We start from the raw sequence: 15,644 nt of genomic DNA on the forward strand, positions 1-15,644 counted from the left end.
CTACTGTCTGGGGGTATGTATATATTCCCATCAGGGTCTTTTTACTCTTGCAGTTCCTTAGAGCTAACCACACCTTTCGACCCTTTGTCACATTCTTCTAATGATTTGATTCCATTTTTTACCAACATAGCAATGCTGTCTCCTCTGCCTTCCTACCTGTCCTTTTGATCCACTATGAATCCTTTGATATTAAGCTCCCAGCTATAATATACTTTCAGCCATGATTCAATGATGCCAACAGCATCATAACTGCCAATCAGCAACTGTGCTGCAAATTTATTGACCTTATTCTGTATACTGCACACATTCAAATATAATACTTTCAGTCCTGTGTTCACCCTTTTCGATTTTGTCTGCCTTTTATGCTACAGTGCATCCTGTTGACTGCAATTTTGCCCTATCAACAGCCTCTCTTCATTGCACATTGCCTCTGTAAACCAGCTACCTCATCTTCATCCATCTTTCCTCTGATTCTTCTTGTACTAAAATATTGCCAGCTCAGGGCACTAGTCGCACCTTTTGATTCCAAACTTTCCGTAAGGTCTCCACAACCTCTCTACTAGCTGTTCCTGCACCCTGGTTCTATCCCTTTGTATCTCTAGTTTGCAGGTGGGCATTCTTAATATTCTGAAACTACTGTATCCCTGCATTTGCTCTGGGATTGTAGAGGAAATGGAGAAAGACCCTTGAAGAAACATCTGGTAGAACACTGCATGCTTTCGGTTTAACGCAGTGCAGTGCAGTCTCAGCAAAGGGACGGCAACAATAAGTTTCCAGGGGAGAGATAGCCTTGCCATTTCATGAACCTTCTGTCAACAGGATGAGTCATCTGCCCATTCCAGATGTATCATTCACTTTGAAGAACATGTAATGAGATATTTCTCAGTATTAATTTGAGTACATATTATAAAAGTTCTTGTATTAGTCTCTGTCCTGTTTTAATACAAGTTTTAAATTTTAATAGTCATTTTAAATTAAATAGTTCCAACCTATCTATTAAAGTCACTTTTCTGTCCCGATATGAAGAGATTGTCATATGTGATCAGTGCTATGTGAAGTTAACTAACACAGTTACTTTCTGTTTGTTATTGCATATTTCTATCTCAAATAGCTGCTTCTTTGAATTGTTAGCCTCAAATGAATGGTGGTACTCTTGTCTCAGGTTTACATCACCATGGTTTGAAGTCCCGCAGAAAGAACTGAACTCAAAATCTAGATGAACACATTGGTAAAAAACTGAAATAATAATGTATTGATGGAGACTCTTGTAAAAATTAGACATTAATTCTGAATATTCTCTCTGGGCTGATTTAATGAGGAGGCAAAGTGTCCCTTTTGATCTCCTCACCATTCATGAAAACAATATTCTGATCACCATTACAATAATTAAAATGGATCAACTATTTAACAACATGTTGTATCTGTGACTCACTAAATAAAGCTCGATTGATGTGTGGTCCAGAATATTTGACTGAAACTTGTAGGCATGACTCCCAAATGGAAGTATAGCATTGGTGATTAACTCAACATATTGCTTACAGGTGGTATCCTTTGCAATCATGACATGAAATTCCAATTAATTCAGCTGAAAATCACAGCACATCTGAACAGATAAACACCCATCATCTCAGAGATTACAAGGTAAAATAGCATGCATTTTTCAATGATTAATAGATTAAGATGTCAGTGATGAAAAATGACTGAAGAGAAGATAGTGCCAACCAAGAAATCTGTCAATTAAGTGATGATAATGGGCAGCGAGAGTAAGGCAGGTGAATTAAACTCCAGTAACTGTATCTCCTCCTTCTCGGGTTTCATCATGATGGATGAACTTTCAGTCCTTCCAAACAGACAGTGAGGGGATAAAGAGAGAACGGAGATCGAGAATGATGGAGGAAGTGCATATGGAATCTGAACTTCACTACAGGTTAGAATGAAGAATAAAGAACAAAAGAATTCACTTATGAAATTGGTTACAAATTAATTGGGCACATTACAAGGTATGGGTGGGACATTTTATGATCCAGTATCAGAGAGCAGATGGGGAGGTTAGTTGTCCCCCCCATGTATATTCTGCTTTGAAGCCTTAACCTCTTGTAACTCAGTGATCAAACCTTTGAGATCGTTTCCTGCCTGCCTGTGAATAAACTGCATGTATTAAGGCTGCTAAGAGTTAACTTTGTCATTTAATAGCATCTCTTATTTCAATAGTACTTCTGGTAAATTGGTACCATTAAGTAGTGACTCTTTGCATGCTGCTCCAAATATTCCCACTTACTCTGCAGCTGAAGTCACAACCATGGGTACATCAGTAAGCAGCATTGTTTTAAGACATGTTTAAAATATCTATCAATACTCAAAATCAACAAAGTTCAAGTGGCAAACTTGGTTTGTGAGGGTGGTTTCCCTTCAAGAAAACCTAAGTGGGGACACAACACAAGTCCACGGGTATGATTGAAACATCGAGGCCTCAGTCTTCCACTCGTGACTATTCTGCTGGTAAATGTGCAGCCTCTGGAAAATAAAATTGAAGACCTCAGAGCAAGATTGTAGCACCAGAGGATCATCAGGGACTGCAGTGAAAAATGTTTTATGGAAACAGTGCTTACATATGCAATTTCAGGCACAACACTACAGCCCAATGGCTTCCCCATCCTGTACAAAGACAAGACAGCTCAGCCTTCAAAAGACAGAGAAGATAGAGTGTGAGTGTTGGACAGACATGGACTGATTAGGGAGAGTCAGCATGGCTTTGTGCATGGTTGGTCATGTACATCCAATTTTATACAGTTTTATCAGGAAATTAACAGGAAGGCTGATGAAGGCAAGCCAGATGTAATTGTCTGCATGAACTTTTGCAAGACATTTGAAGGTTTCAGAAGGGAGGTTGCTCAGTATTCAAGATGAGGTAGAAAATTGGATTAGATATTGGTTTTGCGGGAGAAATCAGAGAGTGGTAGTAGATGGTTGCCTCTCTAACTGGAGGCCTGTGACTAGTGGAGTACCATAGGGATCAGTGCTGGGTCTGTTGCTGTTTGTCCATTGTCATCAATATCAATGACCTGGATGATAATGTGATTAACTAGATCAACACATTTGGGGATGACTTCAAGACTGAGGGAGTCATGGATAGTGAGGAGAACTATCATGTTTTGCAGTGGGATCTGGATCAGCTGCAAAAATGGGCTGAAAAAAGGCAAGTGGAAACCAATGTAATCAGGTACGAGGTGTTGCATTTTGGTAGGACCAACCGGGATAGGTCTTACACAGTGAAAAGTAGGACACTGAGAAATGTGATGGAAATACAGGGCAATAATTCATTGAAAGTGTGGCACAGGTAGATAGGGTCGTGGAGAAAGCTTTTGGCACATTGGCTTCCAGAAATAAAAATATTGAGTACAGGAGATAGGATGTATGTTGAAATTGCATAAGACATTGGTGGGGTCTAATTTGGAATATTATGTGCGGTTCAGGTCAACAATGTACTGGAAATATGTAAATAAGGTTCAAAAAGTGCAGAGAAAATTTATAAGGATGTTTCTGGGTCTGGAGGACCTGAGTTATAAGGAAATATTGAATAGGTTAGGACTTTATTCTTTGGAACATAGAAGATTGAGAGACTTGATAGAGGCAGACAAAATTATGAGCCGTATAGGGAGGGTAAATATAAACAGGTTTTTTCCCACTGAGGTTGGGTGGGACTAAAATTAGAGGTCATGAGTTAAAGGTGAAATGTTTAAGGGGAACATGAGGGGAACGTCTTTAATCATATGGTAGTGAGAGTGTGGAACGAGATGCCAGCGCAAGTGGTGCCTGCAAGCTTGATTTCAACACTTAAGAGAAGTTATGATAGGTACATGAATGGCAGGGATATGGAAGGCTATGGTCCAAGTGCAGGTTGATGGGAGTAGGTAGTTTAAATGGGTCGGCATAGACTAGATGGGCCAAAGAGCCTGTTTCTGAGCTGTACTTTTCTGTGACCCATAACTCATTGTGGAGCACAAACCTGGTGGTTCTATCTCAGTCCTTTTGACCAGACTGAAACATCTAGCAGTTATTGAAATACATTTTATCTACTGAGGAAGCTTTCTGCCATCATCCTGATAATGGTGTACATTCCATCTCAGGCCAACTTCAGGTAGGCACTGGAGGAGCTGAGCAATGTAATCTGCAGGCATGAAACTGTGCACCCTATCACCTGTGGAACCAATGGAGCCAACACAGTTGATCACTGTTTCCACCATTAACTGTGTGTCCCCCACTCATACTTTGGAAAGCTTGATCACCTGGCTGTACTTCAACTCCCAGCATATAGGTAACGAACGAAGACTACAGCAGCTGTGGTCAAGCGAGGCAGAGGAGCACTTACAGGATGACTTTGAGTTGCTGGACAGGGCACTATTCATGATTCATCTTTGAGTCTGAATGAATGTGCCACAGTTGTCACCAACTTCATCATGACCTATGTGCGCCTACAAGAACATATCAGACATACTCAAACTAAAACGCATGGATGAACCAGGAGATTTGTTGTCTGCTGAGGGCGAGATCTGTGGTAATTGAGGGCTATACCAGTGATCCAGAATGATAAAAAACCTATGGAAGGCTATTTTAAAGATGAAAAATAATTCCGATTGAGGTTAGAGATAGAATCAGATGGACGACAGTTCTGGCAGGGTTTTCAGGCCATTACTTCCTACAAAGCAAAACCTAATATGAATGCCTGTTGTGCTTCACATCCAAATGAGCTCAATGCTTTTTATGCATGCTTTGAAAGGGAAAATAAAACTACACCTGTGTGAACCCCTGCAGCATCTGGTGACCCTGTGATCTCTGTCTCAGAAACTGACGTCAGAACATCTTTCAAGAGGGATAACCCAGGCCCTGATGGTGTGCCTGACTGGCAACTGAAAACCTGTGCCAATCAACTGGCAGGAGTATTCCATGACATCCTCAATCTCTCGCTGCTGCTCTCAAAGTTTCCCACCTGTTTCAAAAGGGCCCAAGAAGAACAGGGTGAGCTGCCTCAACAACTATCACTCAGTGGCACTCATATGATGAAGTGATGTGAGAGGTTGGTCATGGCTGGAATCCACTCCTACATTAGTAAGAACCTGGACCAGCTGCATTTTGCCTATCACCACAATAGGTCTAAAGCGAATTACATCTCACTGGCTGTCCACTCAATTTTGGATCAGCTGGAAAATAGTAATATCTACATCAGGCTGCTGCTGATTGACTACAGCTCAGCATTTGACACAATCACATCTTCAGTTCTGATCAACAAGCTCCAAAATCTGTGTCTCTGTATCTTTGATTTCCTCACTGGAAGACCACAGTCTGTGTGGATTGGTAACAACATCTTCTCCTCAAGAACAATTAAGTTTGGGGCATCTCAAAGATTGTGCTTAGCCCACTGCTCTATTCTCTTTACAGCTACGATTATGTGGCTAGGCACAGCTCAAATGCCATCTAAAACTTGCTGATGACACAACTATTAGTGGTAGAATTTCAGATAGTAACAAGGAGATATGCAAGTATGAGATAGATCTGCTGGTTGAGTAATGTCACAGCAACAACCTTCCACACAATGTCAGTAAGACCAAGAAAAATAATTGTGAACTTCAGGCAGGGAAAATCAAGGGAACACACACCAGTCTTCATCGAGGGATCAGAAGTGGAAAGAGTGAGTAGTTTCAAGTTTCTGCATGTCAAAACCTCTGGAGACCTATCCTGTACCCAACATATTGATGTAATTGTGAAGAAGGGATGACAGCAGTTATATTTCATTAGGAGTTTGAGGATAATTGGTATGTCACCAAAGACAATTACAAGTTTCTGCTGATGTACCGTGGAGAGCACTTTAACTGGTTGCATTACAATCTGGTATGGTGGGGATTAGAAAAAGCTTCAGGAAGTTGTAAACTCAGCCCATTTCATCATGGGCACTAGCTTCCCAGAACTGAGGACACCTTCAAAATGCAATACCTCAGAAAGGTGGCATCTATTAGTAAGGACCACCATCAACCAGGACATGTCCTCTTCTCATTGCTGCTATCAAAGAGGAGGTACAGGAGCCTGAAGACACACACTCAGTGTTTTAAGAACAGCCTCGTCTCTACACTATCAGATTTCTGAATGGACAATGAACCCATGAATTGGACCTCAATAATTTTCCTCTCTCTTTGCACTACTTTGCATTACTTATTTTTAATTGTATGTGTACATATCTATATATATATATATATAATATATAATTTACTCTTTTTATTTGTTATGTATTACAATGTACTCCTGCCACAAAACATATACCAGTGTTACAGAATATTATATTTATTGTCAACGTGCATGTATGGCACCATATAGAAAACATAGGATTGTATATGGTGACATATATGTACTTGGATAATAAATTTACTTTGAACTTTGAAATTTCTTATCTGCTCTTTTGCAATGACTATTGGTTCATTTTATTCTCCTCATGTCTCTCCAAATTCTTCCATTCACTTACACACTGAGAGAAATTTACAGTGGCCTATTAACCTACCAGTCAGCACATATTTGAGATGTGAGAGGAAATTAAAGACCTAGGAGAAATCCATGCAGTCATAGGGAGAATGGGCAAATTCCACACGGACAACACAGCAGGATTTGCAGATTGCCAAGTGCACTATATTTGAGATACGAAGTGTGTAGCTTGCTTCAAGTAAAATGTCACAGTGTGACAACCTCAACATTGACATCTCCAATCTAAATCCACACAGCAAAATATTTAAGAATCAAAATACATTAAGTGAATGGAACAAGAAGCAAGTAATTAAGAAGAAATATTTCACAGGGCATATTGCCTCTGTTGCCTGAAGAATGCAGCAAGAGAGATTTATATTTGTTTGTTTGTTATGTACTGTGTTGTGTGACATGAGTGATCATGGTCTTTCCATGACTATGATTATTTTTGGCAACTTTTTTTTACAGAAGTGGTTTGCCACTGTTTCCTTCTGGGCAGTGTCTTTTTAAGTTTGTATAATGGAACAATAAACAAACTGCTGGAAGAGCACAGTGGGTCAGGCAGCATCTGTGGAAGGACCACATCCATTTGAGTAAAGGAATTGTGAGGATGGCTTTCTCTAAAACTCTGCAAATAAGTTTTTGGCAAATAACTAGCTGCTTTAATAAACTCAATGGCCATTGGTACATCTAATGCCCACTTAGCAGCTCAAAATGAGGAGAATAAGTTTCCTCTAAACAGTTGTGTGTAAAGCTAGCTTCAGTAAAAAATAGCAAACCATTCCCTAATTTTCTGCAATAACGCTTCTTAGTGAAAGGTTAAACGCATGGTATAATGAAAAGAATGATTTTTTTTCAAAAAAGGGGTGGAGAAAAGGGGTGGAGGGGTGGCGCTAAACGATGACACCTTTGCTTACATCTTTGGAAACAGCTCTACTATCATTGATAGCTTTTTTTTTCCTTTTCAAAGCTCTTTTGAAGACCCTGACCTGGAGGTACACTCTGAATTCAGTTCTTTGTGGGAATGGAACCCACTCACAGGGCCTCATAACCGGCTGCTTTTTGATATCCCAAGGACGCAGTCTGGAAGACTGGTGCTCATTTAGGGTGCCAGATTTTCGTGGTTCTGGAGACTGGCTGATTCTAGGCCGCTGCCTAGAACATGGAAAAGGCTCGGAAAAAGCGATGCAATAGACTTTTAACATCATAAATCAGTGAGTTGTTTGTTATGTCTCCCCTCTTATTGAGAAACGGGGACACCTCTTTTTCCCTGTGGTATGTTGAATTACGGGGTAAATGAGTAGTCTTTGGGGTAATGCAAGTCTGTGTCTTTACTGGTGCTTTGCTGCAAACTTGAGTATTTGGTGGGGGTACAATGCTTCTTTACTGGTTGTTCCATTGCTGCTGCTTGTGAATGGGAGGGGGGAGCTGGGAGGACTTTGGGGTTCTAACATTTAATTGTCATTCATTCTTAGGGGCACTCCTCTGTTTCGTGGATGTTTGCAAAGAAAAAAAAAATCATGATGTATATTGTATACATTAATTGTACCTATTGAAACCTACCTATTGAATTTTAAAAAAAACATTGTCTTCTACTAGTATATCTGGAGGGCATATTTGCCTAACCCCTCTCCCCCACCCCAGCCATGATAAAATTGAATGTCATTAGGTTCAAATTTATACAAAGGAATGCTGTAGGTCTAACTGGACCTATCTTAAGTCCATTTTCCAGTCCTTTATTTTGTTAGTCATGATTTCCACCAGGAAGATGGGTGATGCTGGTTGGGGGTATGATTCTTATACCCTAGGCCCTCATCATTCTCTCTTCCCGCCTTGCTTCTCATTCCATCCACCAACTACAAACACATTTCAACACCCCCACTATTACCATCAACATCACCTTTCAATCTATCTGGTTCTGGTTCCATTTCCATTCATCTCTCCCCTGATGGGTCTTATTGGCACCTCTTTACTTATCAGAGTCCAACACTGGTAACCCTTTGTGTTCTTGCTTATTTCCCTCTTGTGGTTCTTCTCCATCTTCATGTTTGTCTTCCCCCACCTTGGTCCATGTGTTTTTGTTTTAACTTCTCTATTTGTCTGCCTCCGTCTATCATTCACCTGCCACTCTCTCTAAACTTTCCCTCCCCTACCTGGCACAATCACCTGTCATCTTGCTCCTCTCCACAGTCCACCGGTCCCCTCAGACTCCTGCTTCACTTTTCCCCTCTTTGTAAGCCTCTGCACTCTCAATCCTGATCTCGAGTATTGATCCAATATGTGGTCAATACCTTTTGCCCTACAGATGCTGCTTAGCTGCTTGACCCACTGCGTTCCTCCTTTAGATTGTTTGTTGGAAGGAATATGATCTAAATCCCAGGAGTTCTTTCACATTTCTTCATGTTTACAGTATTTCCCATAATCATCAGGACAGTCCCAATCAGGGCTTGGGATACTGTTGCCATATGGACTCAGAGAGGAACAGGAAGTCCTTAATTGGCTCCTTTTACCCTTATCATATGTAAAAGATGATATAATAGCATTTTAAACAAACAACATTCTCCAAGCTAATTGCTGGAATGAAAAAGCTGTCTTATCAAGAGAGATTAGATAGTTTTGAGTTCTACTGCTTGTACTTTAGAAGAATGAGGGCTGACATGCCAAGCAATAAGATCATAAGGGGGGCTGACAGGAGAGATGCTGAGATGCGTACATTAGAGGGAACATCACAAACAAAAGGATATGTGATAAGATAAGGGTCCAGATATTTGATACTGAGGCAGATAGAAATTTCCTCCCTTAAAGAATTTTGTGTCCTTGTGGCTGATAGAGCCCCAGTCATCAGATATACTTAAAGGAGGATATTGATAAATATTTGAATGATTGTGGAATTGAGGGTTATGGAGTGCAGGCATCAAAGAGGAGTTGGCACCAGTGGAGGTCACTTCAGATTATATATTCAATATTGACTCAGGCTTGAAGGGCTGAGTGGCCTTGTTTTGCTACTTATTTGGTGTATTTTGTCTGCCTATTCAATCTCAGCCCATGATCCTACTGCATTTCTCAACCAGATAAGTTTCTACACCAGAATCTACCTTCTGGTATGGATATTCTTTGTCAGTCCTGTGAGAAGTGAGCTAAAAGATAAAAAAAATTATAAATATTAGTTTTATTTGTCACAAGTACATCAAAACATACAGTGAAATGCAATAGTTGCTACGCTTCTTTCTACAATCAATATGGCATGACAACAACTCATGTAAACTAACTAACTATACAGTGTTGAGATGTGGGAGAAAACTGGAGCACTCAATGGAAACCCACACTTTCACAGGGAGAATATCCATACTCCTGAAAGACAGTGGTGGAAATTGAACCCTGATTGGACATCGCTAGTGCTGTAAAGTGATTAGGCCAGCCAATGTGATAAAATACCTCCTTCCTTTCATTGCCAGTTAAAATGAACCATTGTTTTGGAATAATCACACAGAGCCACAAGCTTCAAGAGATTTGATTGTTAGGCTGTTATTTGATTAAAGTTCAACATAACTGCAGTATATGAAAAGAACAGATTGTTCAATATATTATTGAGCTGCTTCTCATAAAATCATAAGACATAAGAGCAGATATTTTAGGCCATTTGGCTTATCAGGTCTGCTCTGACATTCCAGCATGGCTGATTTATTTTCTATCTCAACCCCGTTCTCCTGCCTTCTCCCTATAGCCTTTGATACCCTTACTAATGAAGTACCTATCATCCTCCTCATTAAGTATACCCAATGACTTTGACTCCACAGCATCTGTGGCAATGAATTCCATAGATTCACTACCCTCTCACTAAATAAGTTCCTCCTCATCTCTGGTCAAAAGCGATGTCATTCTGTTATGAGGCTGCAACCTCTGGAACTAGTCAATGTTCATTGTTCAAAGTTCAAAGTAAATTTAATATCAAGGTGCATGTATGTCACCATTTACAACCCCAAGAATAATTTTCATGCACAGAAAATACAAAGAAACAGAATAGAATCAATAAAAGAATGCACACAAGCCTGACAAATAACCAATCTGCAAAGGCAGCAAACTGCAAATACAAAAAGAAAGGTAGTAATAACAATAAATAAATAAGCAATAATTATTGAGAATGAGATGAAGAGTCCTAGAAAGTGAGTCAGTAGGGTGTGTTCAGTTCAGTGTTGGGATGAGTGAAGTTGATAGATGCTATCCAATCATATTCAAGACCCTGATGTATAAGAGGTATGTAGGGAGATAACTGTTCCTGAACTTGGTTGCATGGCTCCTGTACCTCCTTACTGATGGCAGCAATAACAAGAAAACATGGCCTAGATGGTGGGGTCCTTGAATAAGTATGCTACTTTCCTGTGATAAGCCTCCATGTAGATGTGGTCAATGGTTGGGAGAGCTCTTGGCTACATCCATTACTTTTTATAGGATTTTCCATTCAAGGGCCCTGGTGTTTTCATACCAGGCTGGATTGCAACCAGTCACAATACTCTCCACTGCACAACTATAGGAGCTTCTCAAAATTTTAGATGACATGTCAAGTCTACACAAACTCCTAAGAAAGTATAGACACTGCCATGCTTTCTTTGTAATGACACTTCAGTGCTGGACCCAGGACTGATCCACTGAAATTATAAATCTGAGGACCTTAAAGTTGCTGACCCTCTACGTCTCTGAACCCCCAATGAGAACTGACTCATGAACCACTGGCTTTCTTCTCCTGCAGTCAACAATCAGCTCCTTGGTCTTTTTGGCATTGAGCGAGTGTTGTTACTGTGATGCAACTCAGCCAGATTTTCAATCCCCCTCCTGTATGCTGATTTGTCATTGCCTTTATTTGGCCAATGACAATGGAGCTGTGCACAGCCTCACAGTCTTAAGTATAAAGAGGGTAGAACAGTGGGTTAACCACACAGCCTTGTGGTGCACCTGTGCTGATGGTGATTGTGGAGGAGATGATGTAGCCAATTCAAAATGACTGGGAGGAAACACAGGACCCAGTTGCACAAGGAAGTATTGAGGTCAAGGTCTTGGAACTTATTGATTAGCTTTTAAGGAATGATAGTTTTACATGACGAGCTGCAGTCAATGAAGAGCATATTGATGTATGCACCGTTCAGATGTTGAGTGAAGAGCCAATGAAATGGCATCTGCTTTTGATCTGTTGTGCTGGTAGGCAAATTGGAGTGGATCCAATCTCGCAAAGTACTCCATCACAGTGGACGTAAATGATACTGGATGATAGTCATTGATTTAGACTACCATGTTCTTCTTGGGCACCAGTATACTTGAAGCCTACTTGAAGATGGGTACCTCAGACTTGCAAAGTGAGAGGTTGAAGATCTCAGTGACACTCCAGCCAGTTGATCAGCACAGGTCTTTAGTACCTGGCCAGGTACCCCATCTGGACTGGATGCTTTCTTGTGGGTACATCCTCCTGAAATTAATTGAAATCAATAACATTTAAAATAATTAATAAAACCAAACAAATCACTTGCATTCAGTTATTTTTTCCAACCAGTATGGTAGCCCAGTTCAGATAAAAGAGACCATCCCAAGGTACATAAATACATACAAAGATACTGCTGTAAAGCCAAGGGGCAGATATGAAGTCTACCCAACTCGTCTCAGGATGATCAGAACTATCCCTAAACTCATTGCCAATAAACAGGCACTGAAGGTTCAGAATCATAAATATTTTGGAGAGGGTTCTTGAGGAGGTATTCTTTAATGTTTGAAGCCTTGCCTGATTGCTCAGACTGGCTGTATGATATGATGAGGGTAGCGAAGGAGTGTGTCTTTATTCCCTCATGAGTTGATGCAGTCAGGAGAACATTTTCTCACATTTAGGAATGACTTGTTGTCTTGTACACACAACAGCAATGCCAGTGGCTATAGGATTTGGTTTCTGAAGAATGGTCTGGCTTCCAGAGCTCTGCCAATCCTGCACCAAGAGAAGACTTACTCCCAGTGACTGAACCCTGGTGCTCCGTGTGACACCAATGGTGCTATCAAAGAGCCCACAGCCATGTTTCAAAGTCTGGCTGCTGGCCCTGGTAACTTCCTGGGAGGCATGGTGGCAGTTGTGCAATTTTCATTGACCAGTAATACGGGAATCCTGTTGAGAATTTAGGAACAGGGTCTTCCATCATCTGTCTTGCAGTCTCTGGCTTTCAGGCACAATGCTCACTAGTGCACCAAAACCAAGCATGTAAATACATTCCTCTGAGGTTGGAACTGATCAGACACAGGTTTGTTATGGGTATCCTGGAAGAACCTCCATATCTCACAGCCGACGAGAGAGACAGCCTTCCAAACAGAAGTTCCATGCCACAGGGCTAGATTTTCCAAACACACATAGTAAGTAACAAAAGCTAAGAGGCATTAATAGTGAGTGTGTTTTGATTCATTGGTAGAGTAGTTTGCATTTCTAGTCAAAAGATTTTCCTTATTAAATTTGTTGTTTATCCATTTGTTCAGCTCATGTTGAAAGCAGCTTTGTAATTTATCTGACTGTGGATTCCAGTCATGACTTTTTATCATTTATTTCCTTACTCTTACATATCCAAGTTAAGTTAGCTCAATATATTGGAGTGTTTGTGCAGCTATCACTGCTGCAGAGTATAAGATAAATGCCAACGTAAATGGAAACGAGATGGAGCCTGTCATCATGTTGTGCAGGGGGATGAAGTCCCTTTCTTGCAATTTTTACCCATTCCTCTGATAATCCTTTTAGAATCATTCACAGGAGGTTACTATGAGTTGAGCCTTAACCAGGTGCTAATTCATGAGGAATTATACCTTCATGAAACCTTATATCTGTGGGCAAACAATGCCAGCAGAAGCAGCCTATTTTTGCTGAGATCCCTCACTCCATATTGACTGAATGTTAGTAATAAGAGTAAATGAACAATACAAAGACTTACATTGAACTCTTTGAGCAGGGTGCTCTCGAGAAGCCAAAACAAAACCATGACAAGATTGAACTCATAGACAGAGTGAGTACGCAGTAGTCTGAAATCCTTTTGGAAAGGCAAGGACGATCTCTATATTGTAATGACCACTACAAGGTACAAAACATGAGCTGGGCAGTCCATGCTTCTTGTTTACAGTTTATGAAATATCTGTTTTGGGGCAAGAAAATTCTCAGAAAGACAGGGATGGGAATATCTGCTTGAAGCACAATTCCAAAGTTGTGTTTCTTTCACAGAGGCTCAGAGAATTGTTAGGACCTGACTGTGATTGTCAGACTGTTGTTAGGGTCACAGCTGTACATAGGTTACCATACTGGAGGCTTGTCTGCAATATCAACTGGGACTGCAAGCCAGTGAGTGTATTTCTTGATAAACAGAAACAATAAGTATTTGCAACTTCTGTTGAGATATCCAATGAATCAAAAGGAAATATTTAAGTGTCCTTCTGACCTCATTGAACATCTCTGCTACTTTGTTTTATTCTCTTCCCAAGTATCCATTTGTGTGTGATTGTTGCCTATTCCTTAGTTAACTCCAAGTGGTCTTAAGTAGCCCATTTAATGAGCGGTTGTAAGACTCATAAATTGCCATAATGGTATTCAGTCACTGCTGAGATTAATTCAAGATGCAGTAAGCACTGGGTATGAGTAATGAAGGCAGCGTATGGTTAATAGAGAATTACATTCAGGTTTGTACAAAGCTTCAGTATGATGACATTATAGATTTATTAACTGATACATCTTTTGCTCTGAGTAAGCTCTTGCTATAATGGCCAGTGGAGAGTGAGAACTGAATTTGCTCAGCTTGCTAATGCTGAGAAAGATAGGCTATGTCCATTTTAAGGCAAGCAGCTTCCTTGGACATATTAATAATGTATGCAGCATTATAGATAGATCACAGATACTAACAACTAATAACAAAATAGTAGTTTATATAACCCTACACATGTATGAATTATTTGCAAATGGGTTTGCAGGAAAGAGCTAGATATCGTGTATCTATGATAATCATTCCAGGATCAAGCACATTCAAAAAGGTGTTCTCTCAGTGGTAGCCTGATTTGGTACTTGCTGATGAGAGTGTGAATAGGGTAGCTCCTTGCACAGATTTTCCTTGCTGTGGCTCCTGAGCACCTTGCTAATCCTGCTGGTAGCTGCAGATCTCCTCTTCTTTCTCAGCAGAAATGCTGAGCTTGTCTAAAGGCCGAATTATACAAGGTAAGTGAAACCACAGGAAAGAATGGTATCCTGATGAGTACTGCAGAGTGCTGTCCGAGACACAGAGACCAAAGTTTCAAACTAGTACACCTGTTGTGACCTCCACTAGTTCTTTTAGTTCTGTCAGGACATCATGGCCTCTGAAAGATGAGTTACGGCTGTGACTGCCTGCGAAAGAATGAGTTGTGTACATTGTGTACCCAACTGGGATGGTCCACCTTGAGCATTAGAATGGTCTCCTAATGCTCTGCAGCTAACTGGACATTGAGAAAAATTGCTTTTGGTTAAGGAGTCTTTGTGCATTGTGAATGCAAACTCAAATGGATACATTTTATATCTTAAAGCAATACAGAAAGAGGCCAACATCAGGAAATCCGCAGATGCTAGAAATTCAAGCAACACACACAAAATGATGGTGAAACACAGCATTTTGTGTGTTGACAGAAAGAAGCCAATCAACACATCAGTCTATGCCAGGTGAGAAATTGCACCTCCCAACTCTCTACATTCCTGTAAGTCTGGCACTTATCATTTTCTCATAGAGTACAGAAACACCCCTTAGATTCTGTTTGCCATTAAACTGCACTGAGGAGAGACTATAGTAACAAGTTAGTCTTCCAACACACCTTTGGGATTTTGGAGGAACTAGAGCAAATAGAGGAAACCTATGCCAGGATCAGGATTGAACCCGGCTCTCTGGAGCCGAGAGGCAGCAGAACTAACTGCTGCACAACTATGCCATTGCATTTTTCCCTCTCGGGGATGTTTACAGTGTCGATAAGAGCATGTGCCTGGCCTACCTAGTTCCATGCACTGAAAGAATAGTCAATGGTTAAGGAGTTAATGGTTAATGGTTAAAGTCAATGGTTAACTCCTTAACTCCTTAACCTCTTTTTCTGCAGTAGCAAAGGTAGTAACTTCTTTA

Source organism: Hypanus sabinus, chromosome 16 (assembly GCF_030144855.1).
Source record: "Hypanus sabinus isolate sHypSab1 chromosome 16, sHypSab1.hap1, whole genome shotgun sequence".
In the NCBI taxonomy this organism is placed as follows: Eukaryota; Metazoa; Chordata; class Chondrichthyes; order Myliobatiformes; family Dasyatidae; genus Hypanus; species Hypanus sabinus.